The 26,785-nt window shown below is 44.5% G+C and overlaps 1 protein-coding gene across 8 annotated transcripts in view; it reads left to right on the top strand.

Moving 5' to 3' along the window:
* Positions 1-15,823: 15,823 nt before the first annotated feature.
* Positions 15,824-26,785, top strand: part of HRAS (HRas proto-oncogene, GTPase) — a 78,553-nt gene continuing 67,591 nt past the window's right edge. For 5 of the 8 annotated variants that reach the window (XM_039538299.1, XM_039538297.1, XM_039538295.1 and 2 more), the window contains exon 1: positions 15,887-16,264. The gene's annotated coding sequence lies outside the window, so the exon portion shown is untranslated. Of the gene's footprint in view, positions 15,839-15,885; positions 16,265-26,785 lie in introns of those variants that run through there. The other 3 variants (XM_039538302.1, XM_039538303.1, XM_039538296.1) reach the window with 2 other exon arrangements.

Raw genomic sequence — 26,785 nt, forward strand, 5'->3', positions numbered from 1 at the left:
TGGGTTCAGTTTCCACTTAAGTTTCATTTTTGTTTGTATGGATAGAGACTTTCAGACAGGATAGGAGCATTGCAACAAGGTACATGCTTCCAGGTCCCCATCCAAAGCCCACGGAAATCAATGAAAAAAATGCCATTTGTTGGGTTAAGGTTCACTTACTCAGCAGCTGGGTCTACCAAATATTTATTACAGCAAAACACTCAGAGTAGCGATCAGTTACTCACACATAGGAAGCTCATCAAGATGATCTCATCACAGTCACCTTCAGCACCAAACAATACAGCTTCAACCTCCCTTTATCACACCAACTTAGGCTATGTCTACACTGCGCACCGTACAGCAGCACAGTGCCGCTGTAAGGCATGCAGCGTAGCCGCTCTTTGTTGGCAGGAGAGAGCTCCCCTGCCGACAAAATAAAACCACCCCCAATGAGGGACAGTAGCTTTGTTAGCGGGAGAGCGTCTCCTGCAGACACAGTGCTGTCCACACTGGCACTTTTCGTCGGTAAAACTTTTGTCGGTCGAGGTATGAAAAGTCAGAAGTGTGTTTTTTCACACCCTTGACCAACAAAAGTTTTAGCAACGCAAGTACAGTGTACACATAACCTTAGTTATAACTTTTTGTTATTTTTTTATACATATGTATTAGTCTCTCATTTCTCTATTAACTCTCTTCTCCCAGCAGTATAGGTTTAGTGTTAGTTCAAACCGGTCCTTTCTAACTTTTTAGTTATTTTATCTTTTCTTGTTCTCACAAACACAATTGCTCTGCAATTTGTACTCATGTTCAACACTAAATACGATTATTCTGCAATTTATCAAACATGCACTTCTTAAGCTTCTACTTATGGTTATGCTGTTAAACGTTATCAGAACAGACTCTTAAAATATACAGCAGGCTTCTGTCAGGCCTAAATATCACTTCACTCCCTCCCAACACCATTGACTTCAATAAGCTTTGGATCAGACCCCCAGTGAACACGTGAGAATGCTCCAGACAGACAGACAGGGGCAAGCTCACTGAGCACGCACATACTACTGCAGGAGAGCTGCTATCAGGGCCAGCTCCAGGCACCAGCCCAGCAAGCAGGTGCTTGGGGAGGCCAAGGGGAGGGGGCGGCACGTCTGGCTCTTCAGCAGCAATTCAGCGGCAGGTCCCACACTCCCTCTCGGAGCGAAGGAGCTGCCGCCGAAGACTGAAGCGACGGTGGTAGAGCTCCCGCAGATTGCGATCACGGTTTTTTGTTGTTTTTTTTTGCTGCTTGGGGCGGCAAAAACCCTGGAGCTAGCCCTGGCTGCTATCACAAGAATTTTCCTCAAAGTGATATAGTATAAGGTTAAGAGACTGGGGGAGGATTCACACAGCACTTTCCTAAGTCCCCCCAACCCAGAGACCAAGCATATCATACCTGAAATATCCCATGTCCATTAGCTATTTCCAGCAATGATAAGGAGGTGTTAGTACCGTTATACAAGGCACTGGTGAGACCTCATCTGGAATACTGTGTGCAGTTCTGGTCTCCCATGTTTAAGAAGGATGAATTCAAACTGGAACAGGTTCAGAGACGGGCTACTAGGATGATCCGAGGAATGGAAAACCTGTCTTATGAAAGGAGACTCAAAGAGCTTGGCTTGTTTAGCTTAACCAAAAGAAGGTTGAGGGGGGATATGATTGCTCTTTATAAATATATCAGAAGGATAAATATTAGGGAGAGAGAGGAATTATTTAAGCTTAGTACCAATGCGGACACAAGAACAAATGGATATAAACTGGACACTAGGAAGTTTAGACTTGAAATCAGATGAAGGTTTCTAACCATTAGAAGAGTGAAGTTCTGGAACAGCCTTCCAAGGGGTATAGTGGGGGCAAAAGACATATCTGGCTTTAAGTCTAAGCTTGATACATTTATGGAGGGGATGGTATGATGGGATAGCCTAATTTTGGCAATTAATTTGGCAATTGATCTTTGATTATCAGCAGGTAAGTATACCCAGTGGTCTGTGAGGGGATGTTAGATGGGATGGGATCTGAGTTACTACAGAGAATTCTTTCCTGGGTGCTGGCTGGTGAGTCTTGCCCACATGCTCAGGGTTTAACTGATCGCCATATCTGGGGTTGGGAAGGAATTTTCCTCCATGGCAGATTCGCAGAGGCCTTGGAGGTTTTTCGCCTTCCTCTGCAGCATGGGGCCTGGGTCACTTGCTGGAGGATTCTCTGCAGCTTGAGGTCTTCAAACCACAATCTGAGGACTTCAGTAAGTCAGACATAGGTCAGGGATTTGTTATTGAAGTGGATGGGTGAGATTCTGTGGCCTGCAATGGGCAGGAGGTCAGACTAGATGATCATAATGGTCCCTTCTGACCTTAAAGTCTATGAGTCTATGAGCTTGGGGAACTGGACAGTCCTGAGGTCAATTCCTTTCCCTGAGGTCTATCATATAGCATGACAGAGAGACAGTACTGCATGTTGTTTAATTCTCTTTGTGATCATTTAAGTCCCCCAGATCCCTTTGCCAGGAAATTCTGATGATTAAACAGCATACTGCAGGGAGACTATATTTAACACCTTCTTCTTTCTTTATTAAGATGTGTTACTAATGAATACTGGAAAATCAGTGTTAGTACAGCATCTGTAGATTAACATTAGCTTAGTCATATATTTTCATAAGGGGCCAAGGGCTGGAATTCAATCAATCACTTGGATTCACATGGCCCTCTTCATGCGGATGTCAGAGGCAGCTCAAAAATTCATGGCCAAGATTTACACAAGCCCCTACCACATGAACTAAAGGAGAATCTCTGTTACACATACCTAGTATTGGGGCTGATATCTCCTGTGGCCTCTAACGGCTTGAGAGCAACATGAGGAAGGTAAGAGAATTCTGGCGTTCACTGAGGGGGAGGTGGAGAAGCTTGAATTTCATGTGGCAGAAGCAGGAGCACAAGCACCATCACTAAGGCTAAAGAAGAAGGTGGATATAGCAAGAAGATTGCAATAGCCAAAAGTGGGAAATTACCAGAGCACACACTAAGGCAGTGTTTCCCAAACTTGGGACACCGCTTGTGTAGGGAAAGCCCCTGGCGGGCCGGGCCAGTTTGTTTACCTGCCGTGTCCACACGTCTGGCCGATCGCGGCTTCCAGTGGTCGCGGTTTGCCACTCCAGGCCAATGGGAGCTGCTGGAAGCTGTGTGGGCCGAGGGATGTGCGGGCCGAGGGACGTACTGGCCGCCGCTTCCAGCAGCTCCCATTGGCCTGGAGCGGCAAACTGCAGCCACTAGGAGCCAAGATTGGCTGGACCTGCGGACGCAGCAGGTAAACAAACCGGCCCAGCCCGCCAGGGGCTTTCCCTACACAACCGGCGTCCCAAGTTTGGGAAACACTGCACTAAGGCCTGGGTAATAGGGATGGAAAAGCACAGAGGAAGGTTGGGCAGCATCCTTCATTGCCTTGCATGTTGTGTAGCTATTTACACCTTTGCCATGTAGCTATTTAAATTGTGAGTTGGTACCATATTACACCAACTGGGCATCGTGTGTAACCGTTTCCCCCTAGGCAAAATGAGAGCAATGCAGTGGAGCATCAGGCTCCTTGTTGAGAAAGGAATGACAGGATTTTGTGGGGCACTAACTGTGAGGAGATAAAAAAAAGATACTAAGATTATAAGCGTGGGTGATGGGAAGGAGTGGTGTGGTCAGAATTGGCAGAGAAGAGTGAGAGTTTAGCCACTACATTAAAAGGTGACCGAGAAAAAGGAACCAGCAGTTTAGCAGGATACGTAGGGCTTTAGAACTGTCTGTAATTTTACTACCAGTGCATGAATGGATCAGACAATAAAACAGAACTTTGCAATCTTCATGTGACATGAACTTCTCCAACAATTTTCTTCAGTGTTAATTTGAGGGGTTTTAAGAAATTAGCAGAATAAAATTTGTTGAATCAGAGTAAATGGGTGATTTAAAAAAAAATCTTGTATTGACTCTTCCAGAGGAAAAACAGGACTGGTCAAAGGTCTAAACGTGGACTCATCTGGTCCAAAGAGGCCTTCAAGGATACAAGGATGAATCTGTTTGACCATCAGATGTGGACATTGCCCAAAGAAGGCTGAAAACTCAATTAGCAACTAGGCCTGTTTACAAGTCTGGAATTCAGACTCCTAGCAGCTGACTGGACCTTGTAAGTAACCTTAACATTCTTTTTCATCAGTAATTTCTTTACTGAGAGGCATGAATTTAGAAGTATTATATTAAACTGCATTTGCACTGAGGGCTTGTCTATACCAGTGGTTCTCAATCTTTCCAGACTACTGTACCCCTTTCAGGAGTCTGATTTGTCTTGCGTACTCCCAAGTTTCATATCACTTAAACTACTTGTTTCCAAAGCCAGACATAAAAATACAAGTGTCACAGCACACTCTTAATGAAAAATTGCTTACTTTCCCATTTTTACCATATAATAAAATTGATTGGAATATAAATATTGTACTTACATTTCAGTGTACAGTATAAACAAGTCATTGTCTGTATTAAATTTTAGTTTGTACTGACTTCACTAGTGTATTTTATGTAGCCTGTTGTAAAACTAGGCAAATATCTAGATGAGTTGATGTACTCCCTGGAAGACCTCTGCATACCCCCAGAGATATACATATCCCTGGTTGTGAACCACTGGTTTAAACTACTGCTTAAGTCGATGTAACTTACATCATGCAGGGGTGTGAAAAAGCCACCCCCCTCAGTGATGCAAGTTACATCGACCTAAGCGCTGTTCACACTAGTGCTACGTTGGCAGGAGATGCTCTCCCGCCAACATAGCTTCTGCCTCTTGCTGAGGTGGAGCTCTTCACCAGATGTGCGACAGTAGTAGTGCGGTAGTGTAGACTAACCCTGATTTTAAATATCAGAGAGGTAGCCGTGTCGTGCATGCATCCAACGAAGTGAGTATTCACCCACGAAAGCTCATGCTCCAAAACGTCTGTTAGTCTATAAGGTGCCACAGGACTCCTTGATTTTAAAATGCAGAGCAAAGGGGACTGGATGATTCAGGGGATTGTTAATGGAATACAGAGACTTCCACCTCTGAGGGCCTATTCTGTTGCCCATTAAAGTAAATAGAAAGCCTCCTACAGCTTTGAATCAGCCCTAAGTCAACACTTGAAATCTAGCTCAAGTTGACATTGGCTAAAAGTCCTTACCAACTGTTGGCCTACGTACTATGAACTGGCGGCATTGTTGTAGCACCAAATGGACAAATTTCCAGCAAAATCCACCAATAGAACTGATGTTTCTTGGCACCCTTAATGGCAGTCTCAGCAGAAAGGCCTGGGATTCAATGGTCATGGAGATGAGACAATTCTGTCAACTGCAGTGTTGGTCCCTCTTGGGGAATGTCTGCCCTTCAACCTGGAGGTGTACGTTTCAGCTCAAGGAGACACACCTGCCCTCGGTCTGATCAAGCTAGTATACTAAGGGTAGAGGGTAGCTGCCCCGAGTATGTGCCTAGCATCTAAGATGGGTACATACGCTGGGAACCTAGCCCCTACTGCCACCACAGCTACACTCTTTAGTGCGCCAGCTCAATGAGAGCTAGTGCAGGTACATCTCCTCAAGCTGAAATTTACACCTGCAGCTTGAAGTATAGATATGCCACTGCTGCCATCACATAAGTAATGAGAAACCTGTACAATAAGCCTAATATGCAGGGACTTGAACTAAAGTCTATGAAAGCAACTGGGACAGGAGTCTTTCCATTGATTCAATGGGCCTTGCGTCTCTCTACCCAATGTGAGAGCTAGGTCATTGGGTAGAGAGAAGCAACTTCTAAATACAGTGTCACAAACACAACTGACTTTCTTTTTAGTTCCACATGCTATTGCCTGTGGAGTTCCGCCCCCTGTCCCATTTTGGTTCAATTCAGCGTTAAATCCAATACATTCGGGCATCTGCCTGGGTTAGGTCTTCACACTAGAAATGGGTTTCTATACAAAATATGCCGTTGGTATGATTGTTCATTACTAAAACAGTGGCACGTTGGCCCATAACGAGAGGCTAGTACTGCCATCTCCTTCACTTCTTCCACAATTATGCTCAGTCCTTCTTTGTTTTTTAAATGGGAGAGGGTTTTACTTATCAGCATTCATTCATATTTTAAACATTGGATGTCTCTCACTTTCAGTCTTTCCTCTGCCTTACTGATTATAAAGTCCGTGCTCTCTGTGTTTTCAGGGAATCTTGTCTCTCCCAGTTTCTATTTTCAGTTTATGATTGCTAAGGGTCTGATCCAACGTTCACGGAAGTCAATGAGAATCTTTCCATTGATCTCAGTGGGGTTTTGTTTCAAGCACTAACTCCATATGTGGGGAAGGTCTGCCTGACTTTTGTGTCTTGCACTGTAGAATGATATTTTGTTAAAGGAATCAACAGTACATCAGCTTCTTGGTTTTGACCTGCCCTTCCAGAATGCTGTGCATTTTATTTTTAAGGGTTTGATTTAAGGGAATTTTGAGCATTATTTGTTTTTCAATGGGATTGTTTGTATTGTGGATCTCAGTGTCAATGTTTTTTGGTCTCAGAGCAAAGCTGCATAGGAATGAAGTGTATGACAAATTTCAGGTGTGGGTCTTTTAGTTCTATATGATGAAGGGAGTGGGTGGTTCTGTAAACTGAGATGGTAATAGAAACCATTTTTAATTGTTTGTTAATTAGAACGTGTAATCCTTCTAGTTCTGCTCAGCATCCTTTGCTGGTAGAGTCCCAGAATGGCTTAGGAGCACAAGTCCTTTTGGTTTTTCTCTTGTCTCTGTGCATTTTCCTAATGGCACTTTTGCTCCTAAGTCTCTTGGACACTTTTGAAAAAATCCCATTCCCTCTGAATGTGTAGTACTTGTTTGCAGAAATTCATGCTGTTTCTCCTAGGGTTTCGTCCTTTTTGGTACAATCTGCAGCTGATCCTCAGACTTCTCTTGTATAACAGAATGAATTGAATTATACTATTGAATAATTTTAGTGGTGTTTTTATCAATGGGTTGCATTTATCTCGTGGTTTCTTTATGGTGTAGAAGGCTCACAGAGCTTTTCCTTATACAGTAATACTTTTACAGCCAATTACAATACAGTAATTCATTTTATGCATTAAGCTAGAGCTTGCATCTCAGTATAGATTTGCTCCACACATAAAGAACCTACATAATAGCACCAGTTGGAAAGAAGCCTATCATTACAGCTTGTTATCTATGAGAGTTTTCTCTACAGCCTCAATGAGAAATTAGGAAAGGAGCTGTCATTAGCCACTATAGTTTTATCTGCAAATTCAACAGAGTCCAAGTGACAGAAAAAGGTTGTCTGTCCTTTCTCGAGCTTTGTGAGCTTTTCCACTGCATAAATAGCCTAAACTTTAAGGGATCATTCTTCAGTAAAAGAGAGAGCTTCCACTTCATCCCGACATGCAGGATTTGGGATCCTAATTCCAGCTGGTATCAATAGCATAGTGATCATAAAACTTACCCGGTGTCTAAGAGAGATGAAAATCTATCCACCAGTGAGAGTCTGGTTACTGCACATTACTTCTTCCAGGGGTGTACTCTTTCTGGGTATCATTGGGAACAAAGGCTTCCACATCAGAGACACCTTTATGGCTGCATAAAAACAACAGCTGCCTAAGAGGATGTGAACTCACAGCTGCAAGTCTCGTGTGGGCTTATTGGTCTCCCATCTGCTTCTTTCAGGTCAAGAGTGCCCCTAGCTACTGGTACTAACTATGCTCTTATGTTTTTAAGTGCACACAGAAGCAGACTCCTAGGCCATTGGCTCCTCCTATTTGCATGTCAGTCGATGAAGCTGATAACTTTTCAGCCTATAAAATCAACCAGAAGAGTATATGCTTCTGTTGGCATCTTCATTTTTAATGGAAAAGAATCTTTGCATTCTGACTTCATGCTGGGTCTTGTGAACAAGCAACATCCTCACCCCATTCTAGCACAGAAGAAACACACACTGGGTTAGAACTTGATTCTGCAGACACTTATGCACATGCTTAACTTTAAGCATAAGGTGAGTGAGCTCGGTGTAGCTCAAAAGCTTCTCTGTCTCACCAACAGAGGTTGGTCCAATAAAAGATATTACCTTACCCACCTTGTCTTTTTCATATCCTGGAACCAACATGGCTACAACAACATGGCATATAACTAAGCATGTGAGCAGTGGGACTACTTGTGCTTAACTTAAATGCCCAAATTCACCCTTTTCCTAGGCTGTGTTTGTTAACTGTTGAAATAACATAATAAGATTCAGCCTAAAACCACCCCCCCAGTCCAAGTGAGGAAGTTTCTGGGGTTCCCCATCCTCCCTTTCTTTCCTGAACCAGTTTCCTCTGCCCACTCTCACTTCCCAGAGTGGGGTTAATGAGCTGAATTTTCCACAGTGACTCAGGAACAATGAGTATTTTCAAACAGTCCCAATATGTGCTAAGAGGGTGAGTTAACAGAACAACTATGCCTGCCTAGTCTACCTTGAGGCAACAAGAACTCTATGGCCAGCCTCATCTCTCAGATCTATTGAGAGGAGCTTTCCCACTGGACAAACTTTGGAAAAGAAGATCCTAAATATGAAAATTGATAACGATGGTAAGTCTGATTCAGTTCTGGCGTAAGCAGATGCAGCTTCCAATGACATCAGCAGGAGTTGCACTGGCTTACACTAGGACTGAATTTGGCCCTGTATTTCTAAGAAACCAGCCCTGTCCCTGCCCTTGAACACATTTCCTTAATTCCGACTGATGACTGTGTTTCAGTTTTGATCCATGTGCCAGACAATGCAATGCAAGCCCGCTGTCTTACAAGCCTAACAAGGATTTTTTTTTTTACTTGGACCCTCCTGCCTAGATGATGCACGGCCACCAATGAACAAAGAGGAAAAGGTCTCAGCTTCTCTCCTCACCATAGCAACCAAACACCTTATGCACCAAACACTTTTCTGTTTCATAAGCTGGTTGCCATGGCAAATTACTTATGTCAGAGGGGAACAGGAAGCATTCTGTGTTCTCTAAAGAAAACACAACAAATGTTTAAACTTTATTTATTAGTTCAATTTTTGCCATGTTGCAAGTGACCCCTAAGCTCTGAGGAGACTCACGTCAGTGAAGTGGCCACAGTCTTCTAAATGTATTAAAGGTACCCATGATTACTAATGTGCATCTGCAGGAGAGTTGGATTCAGGGAACCTAAGTTATCTGGGAAGAATAGCAGCAAAATGATATTGGGGAGTCTGGCATTTTCACCAGGGAGACCAGTTTTCTCAGTATCCTCTGGAGGAGGAAGTTCTGAAACCATGCAAGGCACGAAGCTGCACTGACATTAAGAATGGGTCAGACCAAAGGTCCATCTAGCCCAGTATCCTGTTTTCCAACAGTGGCCAAAGCCAGGTGCCCCAGAGGGAATGAACAGGTAATCATCAAGTGATCCATTCCCTCTCGCCCATTCCTAGCAACATTCTCCTCTCCTTCCCTCCCCCACAGATGCCCCAGGGAAGCCCTGATTTCAGTTACACAGAAGATGCCTATGCACACTTTGAGAAGGGACCAAATTAACCTGTGGTAAGAAAAGGATGGAACCACGGAAATGAGCAGCAATGTTCTGCTACCTAAAACAATCCAAGCTAAGCAAAGTTAGCCATGATGACCCACAGTGCACCTCAACCTTAAATTGTTCCTAGGAGACAGTAAATTGTTCCTAGGAGATTCAGTCCAGCTACTTGCAATCTAGATGCAAATGGGATCAATAATTCTCATCAGTGTCCAGGACAGGGGGGCAGGTTTTGATCTCCTTTACAACAGTGTAAAGTCAGCCTAACTCTATAAACTTCACTGGAGTTACTCTAGATTTACATTGGTGTAACCAAGGGCAAAATCTGGACACACTCACACTTACATCCCTTGGAATCTAGCAAGCTGTGGTGTTTGCTATGTCAGTGAGAAAGTTATCATGGAGAAACAACTTCTGTGATTAGCTGAAGGACCGGGGCATGGGGGAAGGATAGTTCAGACTCCAACTTGGCTGATTCCTGGGTTTCTCTAGTGGAAATAGATAAGTCAAAGGTACACCCTGCAGAATTATTTAGGATGATCTTCATCTATGATGGGACTTAAAGACCATTTTTTAAATTGTACCCTGTGTGAAGGTTTCTCTGACATAGGGTGGAAATCATGCCAAGCTACCTCAGGATACTTACATGCCTGTTTAAGGCAGAGCATAGCTAAGGAATGACAGTTCTAATGATTTTTTTTAAGTTACTCTTAGTGCTAGTGAAGTGTAATCACGTTGTCCTAAGACCTAACATCTGCTTGTCCAACATGCCACCTGGGTGGGTTGTTGGTAGAGAATTTCAAACTGGGGCGTTGTTGATCCTTCAGCATAAGTGGAAGTAGAAGACCCACTCCTTATTACAAGAGGCTGATATCTTCTATTTATCCAGAGAACACATACAACATGGGCAGCACAGGTGTAAATGTCCCTACACTGCCTGGCCAGGGTACCTCAGTACCAGTGGGACCGCTTGTAGGAGAGTGGTTGCACACTCATTCTGTACTTTCCCTCTTTCTTGCCACTGGCATAACCAGCATCCATTTTGGCAGTTATGGTGGTTGCTTTGTAAAGTGAATAGTTATTGACAAGGAACAGGACTGAGGTCATCAAGGCAAAACCTTAACCATGAGATGGTAATGATTTTCACTGACTGTAGACCATCTCCGGGTGCAAGCCAGTGACCTAGAGATAATGGAAGTACAGCTATCACTGGTCTGCTGATACAGCCATTGTGCACTATACTGTGCAGTGAGACAACAGATTTGAATCTACACTGGCAAAATTCAGGACCTGTAATTCACCACCAGGGCAGCTCCACTGTTGGCAGCGACTTTCAAAGCTGTACATCAGACAGTGCACGTGTGTTTTTACTAGGGCTGTCAAGTGATTTAAAAAGTTTAACAATGCAATTAATAGTAGAATACCATTTATTTAAATAATTTTGGATGTTTTCTACATTTTCAAATATATTGATTTCAATTACAAACACAGAATATAAAGTGTACAGTGCTCACTTTGTTTATTTTTGATTACAAGTATTTGTACTATAAAAAAAGAGTACTTTTTTCAATTCACTTAATACAAGTACCGTAGTGCAATCTCTTTATCATGAAAGTTCTACAATTGTAAGTTTAATTATGTACCAAAAAACCTGCATTAAAAAATAAAACAATGTAAAATTTTAGACCCTGCAAGTCCATTCGGTCCTACTTCTTGTTCAGCCAATTGCTCAAACAAGTTTGTTTACATTTGCAGGAGATAATGCTGCCCGCTTCTTGTTTACAATGTCATCTGAAAGTGAGAACAGGCATTCACATAGCACTGTTGTAGCCTGTGTTGCAAGATATTTATGTGCTAGATGCACTAAAGATTAATATGTCCCTTCATCCTTCAACCACCATTCCAGGGGACACGTCTATGCCAATGACAGGTTCTGCTTGATAACAATCCAAAGCAGTGCAGACCAACGCATGTTCATTTTCATTATCTGAGTCACATGCCACCAGCAGAAGGTTGATTTTCTTTTTTGGTGGTTCGGGTTCTGTACTTCTCGTATTGGACTGTTGCACTTTTAAGATTTCTGAAAGCATGCTCCACACCTCATCCCTGTCAGATTTTGGAAGGCACTTCAGATTCTTAAACCTTGGGTCGAGTGCTGTAGCTATCTTTAGAAATCTCACATTGGTACCTTCTTTGTGTTTTGTCAAATCTGCAGCGAAAGTGTTCTTAAAATGAACTACATGTGCTGGGTCATCATCCGAGACTTCTGTAACATGAAATATATGGCAGAATGCAGGTAAAACAGAGCAGGGGACATACAATTCTCTCCCAAGGAGTTCAGTCACAAATTTAATTAACACATTTTTTTTTTTTGAACAATCATCATCAGCATGGAAGCATGTCCTCTGGAATGGTGGCTGAAGCATGAAGGAGCATAAGAATGTTTAGCATATCTGGCATGTAAATATCTTGCAATGCCGGCTACAAAAGTGCCATGCAAATGCCTATTCTAACTTTCTGTTGACATTGTAAATAAGAAGAGGGCAGCATTATCTCTTGTAAATGTAAACAAACTTGTTTGTCTTAGCGATTGGCTGAACAAGAAATAGGACTGAGTGGACTTGTAGGCTCTGAAGTTTGACATTGTTTTGTTTTTGAGTGCAGTTATGTAACAAAAAAATCTATATTTATAAGTTTCACTTTCACGACAAAGATTGCACTGCAGTACTTGTATATGGTGAATTGAAAAATACTGTTTATTTTGTTGATAATTTTTACAGTACAAATATTTGTAATAAATATACACTTTGATTTAAACTACAATACAGAATACAATATATATGAAAATGTAGAAAAACATCCAAACTCTTTAATAAATTTCAATTAGTATTCTATTGTTTAACAGTACGATTAAAACTGCGATTAATCGCGATTAATTTTTTTGAGTAAATCGCATGAGTTAACTGTGATTAATTGACAGCCCTAGTTTTTACCTCTGTCTCATGCAGTCATAATCTGAGCAGGGACAGACAGGACAACACTAAAAATGCCCAAGCTTCCACCAACAGAACTGCACCACTAGTCTATTTTGCATCCCATTTCCCCTAGAATAGATGATGCCATGCTACAGAGACTAGTGGAGCTGATATGTTACAAAGGAGACAGTCTTTCTTCTATAACTGTGGCAGAAGCAGTGACTACTTCCTCTTTAGGCTCTTGCTCTGGCATATTAATAAAATCAAGTGAATGCCAGGATGATAGAAGTCCTTGAGTTATACCTCCCTACTGCAAACATAATCACAATAGTGGTCAGGAAGGCAGACGAATGAATGGGTAGACTTTGGTATTCTCTGTCCACAGAGCACGTTCTCTTTAATTTGAGATCATGGGAGCATGCTGAAATGCTCCTCATTTCTCCCCCTTTATGTTCCCTCATATCAGTAGGACCCATGTCTAACCAGCCTCCCTTCCAGTTGAGGAGGACAGCACTATACTTCATCTTTAGCTAGCCAGTGCCACTGCAAGTTTGGCTGGAAAGGTTTCTAGAGAGCTGCATACCCTGCCCTCTGCAGTCTAGTGCTCTTCCAGTGGGGTCGCTCATCAGCAAGAGCACCTCCTCTTGGCCAGACATGGTACAGCAGTCTCTTCAACTCTGGCCCCCTCTGTCAACAGTCCCTCCAAGCCTGTGGTGGTTTGCCCTGTCTCACAACTCAGCCCTCCATCCAGGTACTTATAGTCTCTGTCCCTTCCAGAGTAGTAAGGAGTCCAACAAAGAAGAAGTCTAATGACCTTCTGCCAGGTTTTCAGCCCCACCCTGGACTCAATAGTCCTTGTCCCCTTGCATCAGGGCAACTTTTACATCTCTTTTCCAGGTAGCTGGTAGGGAGAGCCTCCTGCAGTCCTCTGGGTTCCAGCCCAGGCACCCTGTTTGAAGCAGCTTAGCCTGTTTCTTCAGGCTCATTGCTGCTTCCCTGGGCCACTTCCTACCTTCATCTGCCTCCCAGCCCCTTTCACAGAGAGATTCATTCTAATGCTTTGTCCCTGGAGGGTCCAGCTGCTTCCTGCCAGCTTACACTTGAAGCAAAGCCATCCCCTTCTGCCTGGTCCATAAGCTTTTATCCTAGCTCTTGATGGTCCACCAGTTAGCTGCAGCTGAGGAGGTATTTATTCTGTCTCTTAACCCCTTAGTGGCTATGGCAGGATAAGGTTTTATATACCTCATCATAGTTCTACACAGAATGTGCAAACTGCATCTGATATCTGATTGATGGCTGGTGAGGTTTCAGATCAGTTAATATTACTGAACAGGTGTTCACATCATAGAAACCATCATCAAGGCACCCTTGTTGGCAGTCTCACTATGGCCAGGTCTACACTATTACTCCTGGGGGAATTCTGCATCACTGCACGTGCGCAGAATTCATGGCCCCCGCAGATTTCTTTGCTTACCCGCAGAAAAATGACTTCTGTCAGGGAAGTAAAGGGAAGCCACAAGAGCGGTCATACGCCCACTACCTGGCAGTGCAGACAGGTCGGTTTGGGCATCCAAAGTAGCTGGTAAATACACAAATCACCACTTGGGAGGAGGGGGGGCTGGGTAGTCATGTTTGTGGGAGAGACAGAGACACTCTGTCCCTCTTGCTAACTCTTGCAGCATGCTCAGCACGGAGGGGCAGGGTTTGGGGGGTATTTCTGAAGAGGTAGGTGTGGGGCAGGCTCTGTTGCCTCAGGCAGAGGAGAATGTAGCAGGCTGTCTGCTTAATGAATTGTTCCCATTGTTCTTAGTGAATTCCCCCAAGAGTATAAAATAGGTGTAAACATTTTAAGGCTCCATTACATTGCCAGAGTGGGGTAAAGGAGCCGTATTGTAAAGAACGGTATGTCCGCATAAATGCTTATGGTGCTTTAATGTTTAAAATGGGTCTACATTTTGGACTGAAAAAATTTCCTATTGAAATGTGCTCCATGAACTGTTTGCTACTGACCTTTTTGGAGATGGTCAGTAGCCAGTATAAATTGTGAGTTTGAGTCCCCAGCCCTCACTTGCTCTCCAGGTGCCCATGATGACTAATAACTAGATGTAAAGAGTCAATACTAGCTATATTACTATAGAGGGGGTTGACGATTTCCTCCAATGCTCCCCACTCCTATTCTCCATCCATTGTATTGTAGTTTAAATAAATTACCAAAATAATTGAAACTAGCTGGATTATACAGTATCATTTTGTCAAAAAACATGCAGAATTTTAAAATAGTGTTCAGAATTTTTAGGTTTTTTTGGTGCAGAATTTTTAGTTTTTTGGCACAGAATTCCCCTAGGAATACACTATAAACTTACATCTGTATTACTACATTATGAAAAATCCACACCCCTGAGCGACAGTTATACTGACCTAACCCCTGCTGTAGACAGCGCTGTGGTTCTCCCATCAACATAGCTACCGCCTCTCACAGAAGTGAATTAACTATGCCCACGGGAGAAGCATCTTCACTGAAGCACTGCTGCAAGGTTTTAAGCATACCTTGCCCTGTGAGTGGAGAAACCCAGGAGTGTCCTAGCACAGGGACTGAAATACCCTAAGGCACTAACTGGCAGAGCAGCGTGGGAGTTGCCCAGGTCCTTTATGTTCTGTGGCTAAACAAAAGACTCCATCCTCCAGGGTCATCAAATAGACCAGCACCTTTCACCCGCATTAAATCCAAGTTAAAAAGAAGTGAGGGAGGCTGGCAACGCAGGATGCCTTGTTGCTGCGAATATAAAAGGCCAGATCTTCAGCTGGTGTAAATCAGCACAGCTCCACTGAAGTTAATGGAGCTAGGCTGCCTTACGGCTACTGAGGATATGGCCCTAAATGTCTGTTTTTATTTAAAAAAAAATAGAAGTGGGAGGAGACCAAGACTCATTAAACAACGTCTAGGTTTGTGGCTGGACCATTTGTGTTATCATCCTGAGGTGTGGTTATCACTCACCATTAGCTGACCAAGTTCTTAGTGCAGCAGTCTAGAAACAATCAATACTCCCCAATGTCTCTCTAGTCCACGGGCTGGCACCACAGGTTGAGCTAGGCGCTAAAAATAAGGGCTGAGCAGCAATTCCCCTCCGGCTACTGCGCCTTCCCCCAGCCCTCCCAGTGCCCCGGCGGAGGGGAAGGGAGGCGCCTTTAGCGTCGGTGACTGACGCGGCCCGCAGCCCACCAGGAGGCCGGAGGAGCCGGGGCTGTGCGCCCGGGTGCCCGGAGCGCCTATCAGCGGCGGCGGGAGGCGGTGAGTGACTGGTGGGCGGGGAGCGGAGCCTGGGCGTGTGCCGCTCGCCGCTGCCGGGGCTCGCCGAGCCGCCTCTGGTGCACACACACGTACATTGTCCGAGCGAGCCGCCGCAGCGAGAGAGCGCCCCGGGGCTCGGTGCCAATGCGGGGTGGGCGCTGCAAGCCGGGGGCTTCTCCACCACCCCGGTGGAAAGTTCACCTTCGCCTGGGCCCGCCGCACCATTGATCCAGAGCGGCGGCCGCCGCCGGGGAGGGAGGCAGGATCTGCGGCTCTGGCCGGGAGGGGGATTTTTTTTAATTTTTCCTTTTCCCTCCAAACTTTGTGTGCGCGCCTCCCGCAGAAGCCCCCTGCCCCCACCGAGGATTTGCCTCTCCCCCGCTCTCTGCCGTGCAAGGAAAGCCGCCGGGGCGGGCGTGAGCGCTGGTAAGTGCCCCCCGTCCCCTTCGCTTTGCGGGGCTTGGAGGTGGCGGTGCAGCCCCGGGAGTTGTTTTTGCGGGTGGTTTCTAAAGTACGGGCAGCGGCAGGAGGAACGGGCGGGGGGTGGGGGTTGATCTCTGCCTGTGCCCCCTCCCTCCCACGCAACCCCCCGGGAATGCTCAGGGCGGCGGGCGTGCAGCAGGCACTGCAGTGGCACGGGCAGCGTGTCCCAGGGAGCATGTGTGCGCGGTAAGGACTGGTGGCTGCAACCGGGCATTGCAGAGCAGAACTGGCTTTCCTGAGCAGGAGGCGGTGGCTGCTGCTGCTCGGGGGGTCGCTCGCTGGAGCTCCGTTGATCCTGCACCAGTTGTGATACTAGGCTCCAAAGTGAGCTGGGAGGATCAACCCATCCCTCTCCGGAGTCGGAAAGCGGGTGTCTTTGATAAAAGTGGGGGGGTAGGAGGGGGAGATGGTCCATGTGTGCCTGCTTGGATGCATCAGTTTGGGAGGGAGCACTTGTATAGGAAGGAGGAGGAGGGGGTACTGTGTTCAGAGCTATGCTTGTGAGGGGGCAGCAGCAATGGGAGGGTTACATCTGTTTGGGGAGAAGGGAGACAACAGTGGGTTGTGTCTGGGAAGGGGCCTCTGGGTTGGCGTGGAAGAGTAGCTTTGGCCTTGGGTGTGTCAGGGGCTGCACCTGGGTGGAAGACGGTAGTGAGGGGAGAGGAGGTAGCCACCTGTTGGTGTTTGGGGGGGGAGGCTGCAGTTTTTCTTCCCGTGATTCTCTGAGCATTTGCAAATTTGTTCTCCCTCCATCCCCCAAAAGCTTTCACTCTTCCCCTTGATTTTCAGACCCTCTTGTTTTGTGAAAATCAGGCCCCAGCAGTCTGCTCTGGAGGCCACCGGGGTGGTCCTCATACCTCCAGATTTAAAAGCCTCTGTGCTAGCAGAGGGAGATGGTGGCATTCATGTATGTGTCTAGGCTGTTTGGCAATGGTATAGATTTCTCCTCATGCATGTCCCAGCCCAGCTGCCCTCTCTCAGCTGTGGCACTCCACATCCCTCTGCACCTTTTGCGCCAGGGAGGCAGTGGCAATAGGATCTCAGGGCAGCAGCTGATGACTTCTGTGCTATCTTCCTCTCCGCTTCTTTTCCCTCCCCAAAATGTGACAGGGCTTCCAAATGGGAAAGGAAGGGATGGGGGAGAATCACCTGCTGGCCTGGCCTGGCCTCCCAGTCTTACAATGACTCTGCTTTCTGTAAACACTTCCTGCCAGTCCAGAAAACATGGGGAAATAAATGGGAGGGGCTCTGCATCCTTCAGGAGAATACCACAGCCTGCTGTCACATTTCCCTTGCTTATTTTTTTTTCCTGTGCTCTCGTTTTTCATCTTTCCCAGATCCCTTGGTATCGCTATACTGATGCCTACAGTGATATCACTGTCAGCAGCAGCTTTAGGGAGTGGTCTATGATGATAGCACAGCAAGACTTCTAATAGCTGAGCCTGGTTGGCCACTGTTCTTTCAGTTGTCATGTGCCACTGAATTGGTGCAGTAATAATAACGCCTCTGAGTGCCTTTCGTTCCAGAGAGTCCAGAAACCCGTTACAAGGCAGGGGCTAAAACAGAAATACAGAGGGTGGGGGGGGGAGGGGCAGAAGAGAGGAGTTTCTCTAGGATCCTTCCTCCTTCCAGGGTGTGTCTTGCTTTCTAGTCTCAAGTATTATACTGTGGCCACACACAGGTGGAGGAGAGATGGACACATCTCCCAGTGCAGTGTCACTTGAGAATAATGCCAGGAAAGCACTTTATAGTGCCAGGGTGAGGCTTGCTGTCTCTGCAGTTGGGAGGGAAAGCCAAATGGAAGTCCGAGCTGGGATTAGCAAACTCTGAGTGGCTGATGGTCAGCTCTTGAAAATGCCTTGTACAGTGTTGTACATCACAGTGGGGCACATGCTGGGGTACTGAGGCTGAGATTTTCAAAGAAGCCTAAGGGAATTAGGTGCTGAACTCTCTTAGACCTGGCTTACACTCACAGTTGTCCACTACGGGTGTGGTTTTAAACGGACTTAAACAGGCACAAACACTTGAGTGGATACACTCTTTGTATTGGGCTAGGGTGACCAGATGTCCCAATTTTATAGGGACCATCCTGATTTTAGGGTCTTTTTTTTCTTATATAGACTCCTATTACTCCCCACCCCTGTCCCGATTTTTCACATTTGCTGTCTGGTCACCCTATATTGGGCTGAGCTTGTCTTATATCAATTTAGCTTGCGTTGGTAAATTTAATAGGTGTGAGCAAAATTGATATAACCTGTTTTAAACTGATAGAACAGGGGTAGGCAACCTATGGCATGCGAGCCGAAGGCGGCACACAAGCTGATTTTCAGTAGCACTCACGCTGCCCAGGTCCTGGCCACTGGTCCAGGGGTCTCTGCATTTTAATTTAATTTTAAATGAAGCTTCTTAAACATTTTAAAAACCTTATTTACTTTACATACAACAATAGTTTAGTTATATATTATAGACTTATAGAAAGAGACCTTCTAAAAATGTTAAAATGTATTACTGGCACACGAAACCTTAAATCAGAGTGAATAAATGAAGACTCGGCACACCACTTCTGAAAGGTTGCTGACCCCTGTGATAGAAGCATGTCCACAAAGGGTCTGCCCTGGTGTAACTGAAGAGTTATTAAAGGAGCCTTAGGCCCCTTTGAAAACCACAGCCTAAATGCACAAATTAAGCAAGAAAATTACGGGCCCAAGGGAGGACTGGTTGTCTCCAGGGGTTGGTGTTGACATACACAGATCCTTTATATGTCTAAGACCTTGTCTACACAGGGGTTTTAGCCAATGATGTTGCACTGCTTCAACATCCCCACCCCGGCAGAGATGCATTGCATTTGTGTAAACAATGACTTGCATTGGTGCAGCATATGAGGTCATAGAGTTTAAGGCCAGAAGGGAACACTAGATCATCTAGTCTGACCTGTATATCACAGGCCTCCAGCACCCACCCACTAAACCTAACAACTAAAACTAGACCAAAGCATTACAGTCCATAGGACATGACTATAATGTGCCACAAGCAGAGAAGAAGAGGGACTGAGGTGACCAGTGCCAGAAGCCTCTACAATGGCAGGGAATTGACTAAGAGAGAGAGAGACCCAGTTAATCCTGGCAGGTGATTTGCACCCTATACTGCAGGGGAAATGGGGAGGGGGGGAACCTCCAAGATCATTGCCAATCTGACCTGGGAGAAAATACCTTCCTGATTCCATATATGGCAATCAGTTAGACCCTGAGCATGTCAGCAATAACCAGCCAGTTAAGCATGTGACCAAGGGAATGCTCAGTGCCACCCCAAAGCCCTGGCCCATCCAGTCAAATGTCCTATCTTGATGAGGCCATTTCTGATGCCTCAGAGGAAGGAGACCAAACTGCTACCTACTTCCATGAATACACGGGGTGGGGTGGGCGGAGGAGGAGAATCCCTTCCTGACCTGGGTGGATTGATTTAACTCACCAAGTAGAAAGTCTTGATTTAAATCATCAATTTTAATCAACTTTTCCATTTGGACTTCATTTATGTTCTAAAGAAAGATTCATTCTCATTGGTGGATATCACTATTAAAACATGTTGATTTACAACTAAATAGAGCCTTTACACTAGATTTGGTACGTCTTTTTGCTATCTAGGGAGTTACACTATAACTACACTTATTTAAGCAAGTACGTACCTTAATATTTTCAGATTCTTCATTGTATGTTTTTAGTAAGTTAGAAAATGGTGAATGATATATTGCTTATTTACTAGATCATTAACTTTTTGCTTGTGATTTGTGTAGAGCTGCATTAGGATGGTCAGTGGAATTTAATTGCACACAAAACAGCATATAACATTTATTTCTATTAAAACAACTGTAAATGTTTTGAATACATAAACTTCTGTTATCAAAACGTGTTTCACATTTACAACTTATTTATTAAACAGAGGTATTGATTGTAGTCAGTGGATTAAACTGATCATTCCAGGTCAGCCTGGGAAAATTTTCAAATATGCCTAAGTGAAAGTGACTGAAGCTTAAATTCCTACTCACCTAAGTCTCTTGAAAATGAGTTTCCCAAGATACTTAGGGTGTCCTTCAAACTTTTAAAACTAGTAGATCTCATCCCCTCCCTCCTTGGTCTTTATTCATAGACTGGAAGAGAGACAAGTTTTCCTACTTTTTTCAACTCTGTATTGATTTCTCAACTTTGAATGAATTAGTCCAAATGAAGAAAATATTTTTCTGTGCCTGCAGAGGCAGCTACTGCTGTCAAAAGCTAGTTTAGCACTTCAAGAAACTCTGATTCCAGGTGCTTAGCTAATAACTTCCACCAGTTCAGTAGTGCGACTTTCTGTAAAACATCAGCAAGCGTGACATGTACTGCTTGAATGTTTCACCCCCAGCCCTGAAATTTATTATGGTTGGCACAATTGATGGGTGATTGGATGCCGATGTCATAGCAGCAGCATCTTCAGCAGTTAGACATCTATCTTGATGCTATGGGTTGAGAATATTGGCAAGAAAATGAGGTGGAGTAAGTGCTCGATCCATCTGCTGCTTTGTTGCTTGCTATTTAACTTTGTTGTTGGGTAGTTTTTTCTCCAGTACCTTTTGAACTTCTTTCCAGATTTAAAAGCATCAGCAATACAGCAGTAGTCTTTCTGTAGTTTGTCCAAGGCTATGGAAATATGCTGAAACCTATCTTCTACTTAATCCTGACCCTGGCAGGTGACTGTCTGAACCATAAATCAGGAGGGACCGTCAGGATTGCCAAGCCCTGCCCGCACCATCACAAACAACCGCATCCTACTAATCCACTCATAAATTTGTCCAGCTCTCTTGAAACTCATTAAGTTGAATCAGCAGGTCCAATCTAGTCTGGGTCAATGGTAAATGGCTTTTCATTGGTCTAGTTATCTTACGTACTTATATAGTCCCCATTACTGCAGTGCCTCACTGCCTTTTAATGTATTTATCGTCACAGCCTCTCTGTTATCCCTGTTTTACAGGTGGGGAACTGAGACATAGAGTGGCTAAGGCCCAAATCCTCAAAGGTATTTTGACTCCTAATTTCCATTGAAATATCTTAGCTCTCTAAATCTGAGCCTAAGTGATATGCTCAAGGTCACCCACTAAGTCTTTGGTGGATCAGGAACTTGAAATGCAGTCTCTCCCTGGTCCAAGGGCTACTGCCTTTAACCACTGACCTGTCCTCCTCTGTTCATCAAAGATCATCTCCATCCCATTCCTAAAAGACAAACTTTTCTCTGGCAGAAGCACCAGCACAACTGCTGCTAATTGATACCCTTGTTCACAGTTTCATTAGAGAGGCCAAGGATTGGCTGGGCCTGGAGAATGAATTTCCTTTTCCTAGAGGAAGTTCCTCCATGTCAGGGCAGTGTCATGTTTGTGCAGCACCTACCATTGTGGCACGTTTTATCAGAAGGAAATGCACTTTGTTTAAAAGTGAAAGATGAAGGATGGAAGGAAAAATCTCTCATGTTTATTTTTTAAATTTAAATTAAATGCTTTTAAATTAGCAATAATTACCTCAGTGCGGGGCATCTCTGGAGTGCTAATGATCAGACAGGGCTTAGGACCTGAAGTGAACTTTTCTAGCTGGCATCCGGTCCCCAGAAATGCCCTGAGCTTGGTTCTTCAGTGCTTAGCTACGGTAAATTGTTGATATTACAGAGTAATAACATGAACAGCATTTGATAGCCTAATATGTTGGCAAATTGCAAAGTGCTGATTTCCCAGACTGGTGCCGTACCACTTTGAAAGGGCTCTACTCTACTGTACTCTCTGATTGCGTATAAAGAGGGAGGTCATTGGCTTATTATATTAGTTCTCCAAAGGAGGTCTGGAAAAAGCTAATAGTGTGTGCATCAATTTCCATGTAATTTCATCTTTCATCTAAAAAACAAATTACATTTCTACCGTTATAATTGCATAGATAATCATACAAATATGAAGTGGTGCAGTGCTGGCTTCCTAAGTCTGCAGACAGACAGCTCCAGTGCCTCTTCTGCTGCTTATGCAGACTGAAGACATTCCACAGATTCATGCCCAATTCTTCTTTGAATACTTGCAACCTTAACTGCATGTACCCAAGAAAGCTTCCAGCTTGTCTTATGCAGGTATATGTTTCAGACCCTGGAGATATTACGTTATCCTGACCACAGTAAGGTGGGACTGTAGGGTTGGTTCATTCTTTGCTGATGATGAAGATGGTGTCTATGGGCATGGTAAAATAACTTTTATGTTCTTAGTATCACTGTAGTTAGTATCTTGAGCTCTATGGTCATACATGTTATGCATGTTCATTGAGACAGATTACAACAGAAGGCACATGGTTTCTGTAGTGCGTGAGGTCCTGCATGACATTCCCCATGGTGAAATGAATAAATGCCTGACGTCTATGTCTCCCATTCTACTCTGGTGATGTCTTATGCACTTGACTGTAGAATTCCACACCTTTCCAAATTAAAGCTGAATATGGGGGAATGCCTTACTTGTAGCAACCAGTACGGTCACAATACACTGTTTGAAGAAACCAGCTTCATCAGTGTATGGTTCTTGTGTAGGTCTATGGGGGAAGGAAGGAGGGCCAGCTAGGACGTATCCCTCTGCCATCCTAGAGGGGCCAGTTGTCAGAACTTGAAAAGAATTACCAGATACCTACTAGCCAGGGTAAAAAATAACTGCAACCCACAGTTTAAAGCAGAGGTGGGCAAACTATGGGCCACATCCGGCCCGTGGGACTGTCCTGCCCAGCCCTTGAGGTTCCGGCCAGGGAGGCTAGCCCTCCGGCCCCTCCCCCACATTTACGCCACCGCTCAGCGTGTGCCCGCCCACCTCCCAGGCTTTCCAATAAGCCAGTCCCGCTGCTCTGAGTGGCATGGTAAGAGAGCGGGGGTGGGTAGGAGGGTTTTAGATAAGGGGCAGAAGGTCCTAGGGAGCAGTCGGATGGGGCGGAGGTTCCCGGGGGCGGGCGGGGCGGTCAGGGAACGGGGTGGTTTGATAGGTGTGGGAGACCCGGGGGGCTGTCAGGGGGCGGGAGTGTGGATAGGGTCAAGGGACAGTGAGCAGGGGGGGTTGGATAGGGGGTGAGGTCCCGGGGGGATGGTTAGGGGCGGGGGGTCCTGGAAGGGGGCGGTCAGGGGGCAAGGAGCAGGGCGGGTTGGATGGGTTGGGAGTTATGAGGGGAGCAGTCGGGTTGGGAAGTGGAGGGGGCGGGGGCCAGGCTGTTTGGGGAGGCACAGCCTTCCCTACCTGGCCCTCCATACAGTTTCGCAACCCCGATGTGCCCCTCCAGCCAAAAAGTTTGACCACCCCTTATTTAAAGGAACAAGAGTTGTGTATTAGACTGTACCTAACTGTATCCTATTGTCATGCATCTTTCTACTTAATGTTTTAAAATGTAAATGTACAACCACAGCTCATCAAATACCAACAAAAAAAAATCTGAATATATTTGAATGCCATCTGTATTATTCTAATATATTAGTAATCTGATGAGTAATATACAGCTGGTCATATTCCACAGAGTATTATTTGAATACATTATTTGACAAATAAAGATAAAATTAATCAAATGAATTATTTGCTGAGTGCTGTTTAACCATCCTGCCTTGCTACGCTTCTCTTGGTTGTTTTTTAGACCTTCTTTTTCTTCCTGTCTTCACTCCACTTGTTTGTATAATAAACTGTGGTGTATCTTTTCCTGAGCTCTCTTCAGTGTCTTTTCTTCCTTTCTTCCCCTATCCCTCCATTGTTCTTAACATCTTCCCATGTATCTTCTTTCCTTTTTTCTTCTCCTAAAACCTTTGTCTCTCATACTTCTTTTTTTCTGAGTTATCCCATTATTCCCACTTTTTCCCTATCCCCTCAGAGGAAATGGAAATAATATCAAATGCCTTCCGGCCAAATGAACTAAATCTACTAATTGCATATGAATATGAAATCTGGGAATGACCACAGGGGCAATTCTACTCCATCTTTCTCTTGGTTTTCTGGCTGTTGCAGGGAGGGTGTTTCTGCAGTTCTATATCTCTTTCAGCATTCGTATTTGGTTGGAGATAAATTATATTAGAATTGGAAAAGGTTCAGAAAAGGGCAACAAAAATTATTAGGGGAATGGAACAGCTTCCTGTATGAGGAGAGATTAATAAGACTGGGACTTTTCAGCTTGGACTAAGGGGAGACATGATTAAGGTCTATAAAATCATGACCGGTGTGGAGAAAGTAAATAAGGAAGTGTTATTTATTCCTTCTCATAATACAAGAACTAGGGGGTCACCCAATTAAATTAATAGGCAGCAGGTTTAAAACAAACAAAAAAGTATTTTTTTCACACAACGCACAGTCAGTCTGTGGAACTCTTTGCCAGGGCATTTTGTGAAGACCAAGACTATAACAGGGTTCAAAAAAGAACTGAATAGATAAATTCATGGAAGTTAGGTCCATCAATGGCTATTAGCCAGGATGAGCAAGGATGGTGTCCCTAGCCTCTGTTTGCCAGAGTCTGGGAATAGGCGACGGGGTGGATCACTTGATGATTACCTGTTCTGTTCATTCCCTCTAGGGCACCTGGCATTGGCCACTGTCGGAAGACAGGATACTGGGCTAGATGGACTTTTGGTCTGATCCAGTATAACCGTTCTTATGTTCAGTGAATATCTCCAGTGCCTGCTTTTGCTGTTGCTCAGAGATTTCCTTGTCAGCCCCAGAATGAAATTGACCAGATTCTTGTAATTTTCACTGCTGCCCAGAGAGAGCTTGAAAACAAGTAGTGAAAACTGATAAATCTCATCAGTTTTCACTCTGCTGCAGCTTGTGGGAACTTTGAACAGCAGTCACCACATATGACTTGTCTGCAGGCTCAGAAAGGCTGTTTTGTTTGTTTGGAAAGTTTTCTTCACAACCATTAGAGATAGGTTGCTTAGGGCTGGTCTACACTGGGGGTGGGGATCGATCTAAGATAAGCGACTTCAGCTATGCTATTCGCCTAGCTGAAGTTGAAGTATCTTAGTTCGACTTACCTGGCTGTCCTCACGGCGGCGAGTCGACTGCTGCGGCTCCCCCGTCAACGCTGCTTACTCCTCCTGCCGAGGTGGAGTACAGGCGTCAATTCGCGGATCGATTTATCGCATCTAGAGAAGACGCAATAAATCGATCCCCAATAGATAAATTGCTACCCGCTGATCTGGCAGGTAGTATAGACATACTCTTATCTTAAAAATTAAAATCTTGATTCTGCAAAAGAAGACTGCACTTGTACTGGAAAGATTCTCTCTTACTTGGACTAGTGGATTTTTTAAAGACTTACCAGTAGGTCCCCACTTCCTTCATGGTAGAGCAGGGATCCACTTCTCCCAAGAACTGATCAACTCACAAATTGCTTTTTAAGTGCCACTTTTGTTTGTGTGCTTTCTTCAGTGTGCTCGCTAGTATTTTTTAAAAGCTAGGGTCCTCTTTAGGAACATAGGACTTGCCAGACTGGATCAGACCAGTGGTTAATCTGGTCCAGTATCCTGTCTCCGATGAGTTTTGATTGCTTCAAAGGAAAGTGCAAAAAATCCTTCTTTAAGCAGTTATACCCTCAAGGAAAAAGTCGTCATGACCTCCATTAGTTAGAGGTTGGCTCAAGCCCTGAGATGCACAGGTACCACAATAATGGACCACTGCATAAAAGCGTACATAGATAGAAGCATGAGGGCTTCTGTTACTTCCAAAGCGATTTTAATTTTAATTCTTAGTATTGTAATTCTGGATGCTTTGTTACCCATATAAATGTCCAATTACAGCTCTTGGCCACCATATATTGTGACAGTGAGTTCCACACACTAATTCTGTTTTGTGTAGGGAAAGGTATTTTAAACTTTCTGCCTTTAAATGTCATTGAATGCCCTTATGTTCTTGTATTACTACACAGAATGAATAGTAGCATACGATATACTTTCTTTGTCTTATTCACCTGCTGTCTAAACTAAATAGTCCAAGGAAGAACTTTCAAATGAAGAGAGTCTTGCTGTGTAAAGGATTGGAAAGCTTTAAGAAGCTCTTTCCCCACTCCCTTCCCCGGTTTGTCCCCTGTGTATGGTATCAGAGCTCAGGAAGATTGCTCTTGGAAGGCATAGGGAATTGGTGCTGTTTGATCTCTTGTGGTGGTAGGACTTTGAGCATCTGTGGGCTTTCTGACCTACTGTTTTGAGAGCGCAGGTGGGAGTGGGGACAGGTTGTCATGCATGCCTGAGGCAAAGACTTGGGAGGATAATAGTGCTCTTCCAAATGGCCTGAATATGATGCTCTCCATCTCAGGTTAAGCTTGCCTCCTGCATTACTACTTTGATGCTTCCTATTCTCCCATGTTGCAGTATACTGGAAATGTCCTTTTTGATAGAGGTAATTTAAAAAAAAAGAAAAAGAAGAAAAGCTTTGTGTTTTCAGTGAGGATTGTCTTGTCTTGG

This window comes from Mauremys reevesii, linkage group 4 (assembly GCF_016161935.1).
Source record: "Mauremys reevesii isolate NIE-2019 linkage group 4, ASM1616193v1, whole genome shotgun sequence".
Lineage (NCBI taxonomy): Eukaryota > Metazoa > Chordata > Testudines > Geoemydidae > Mauremys > Mauremys reevesii.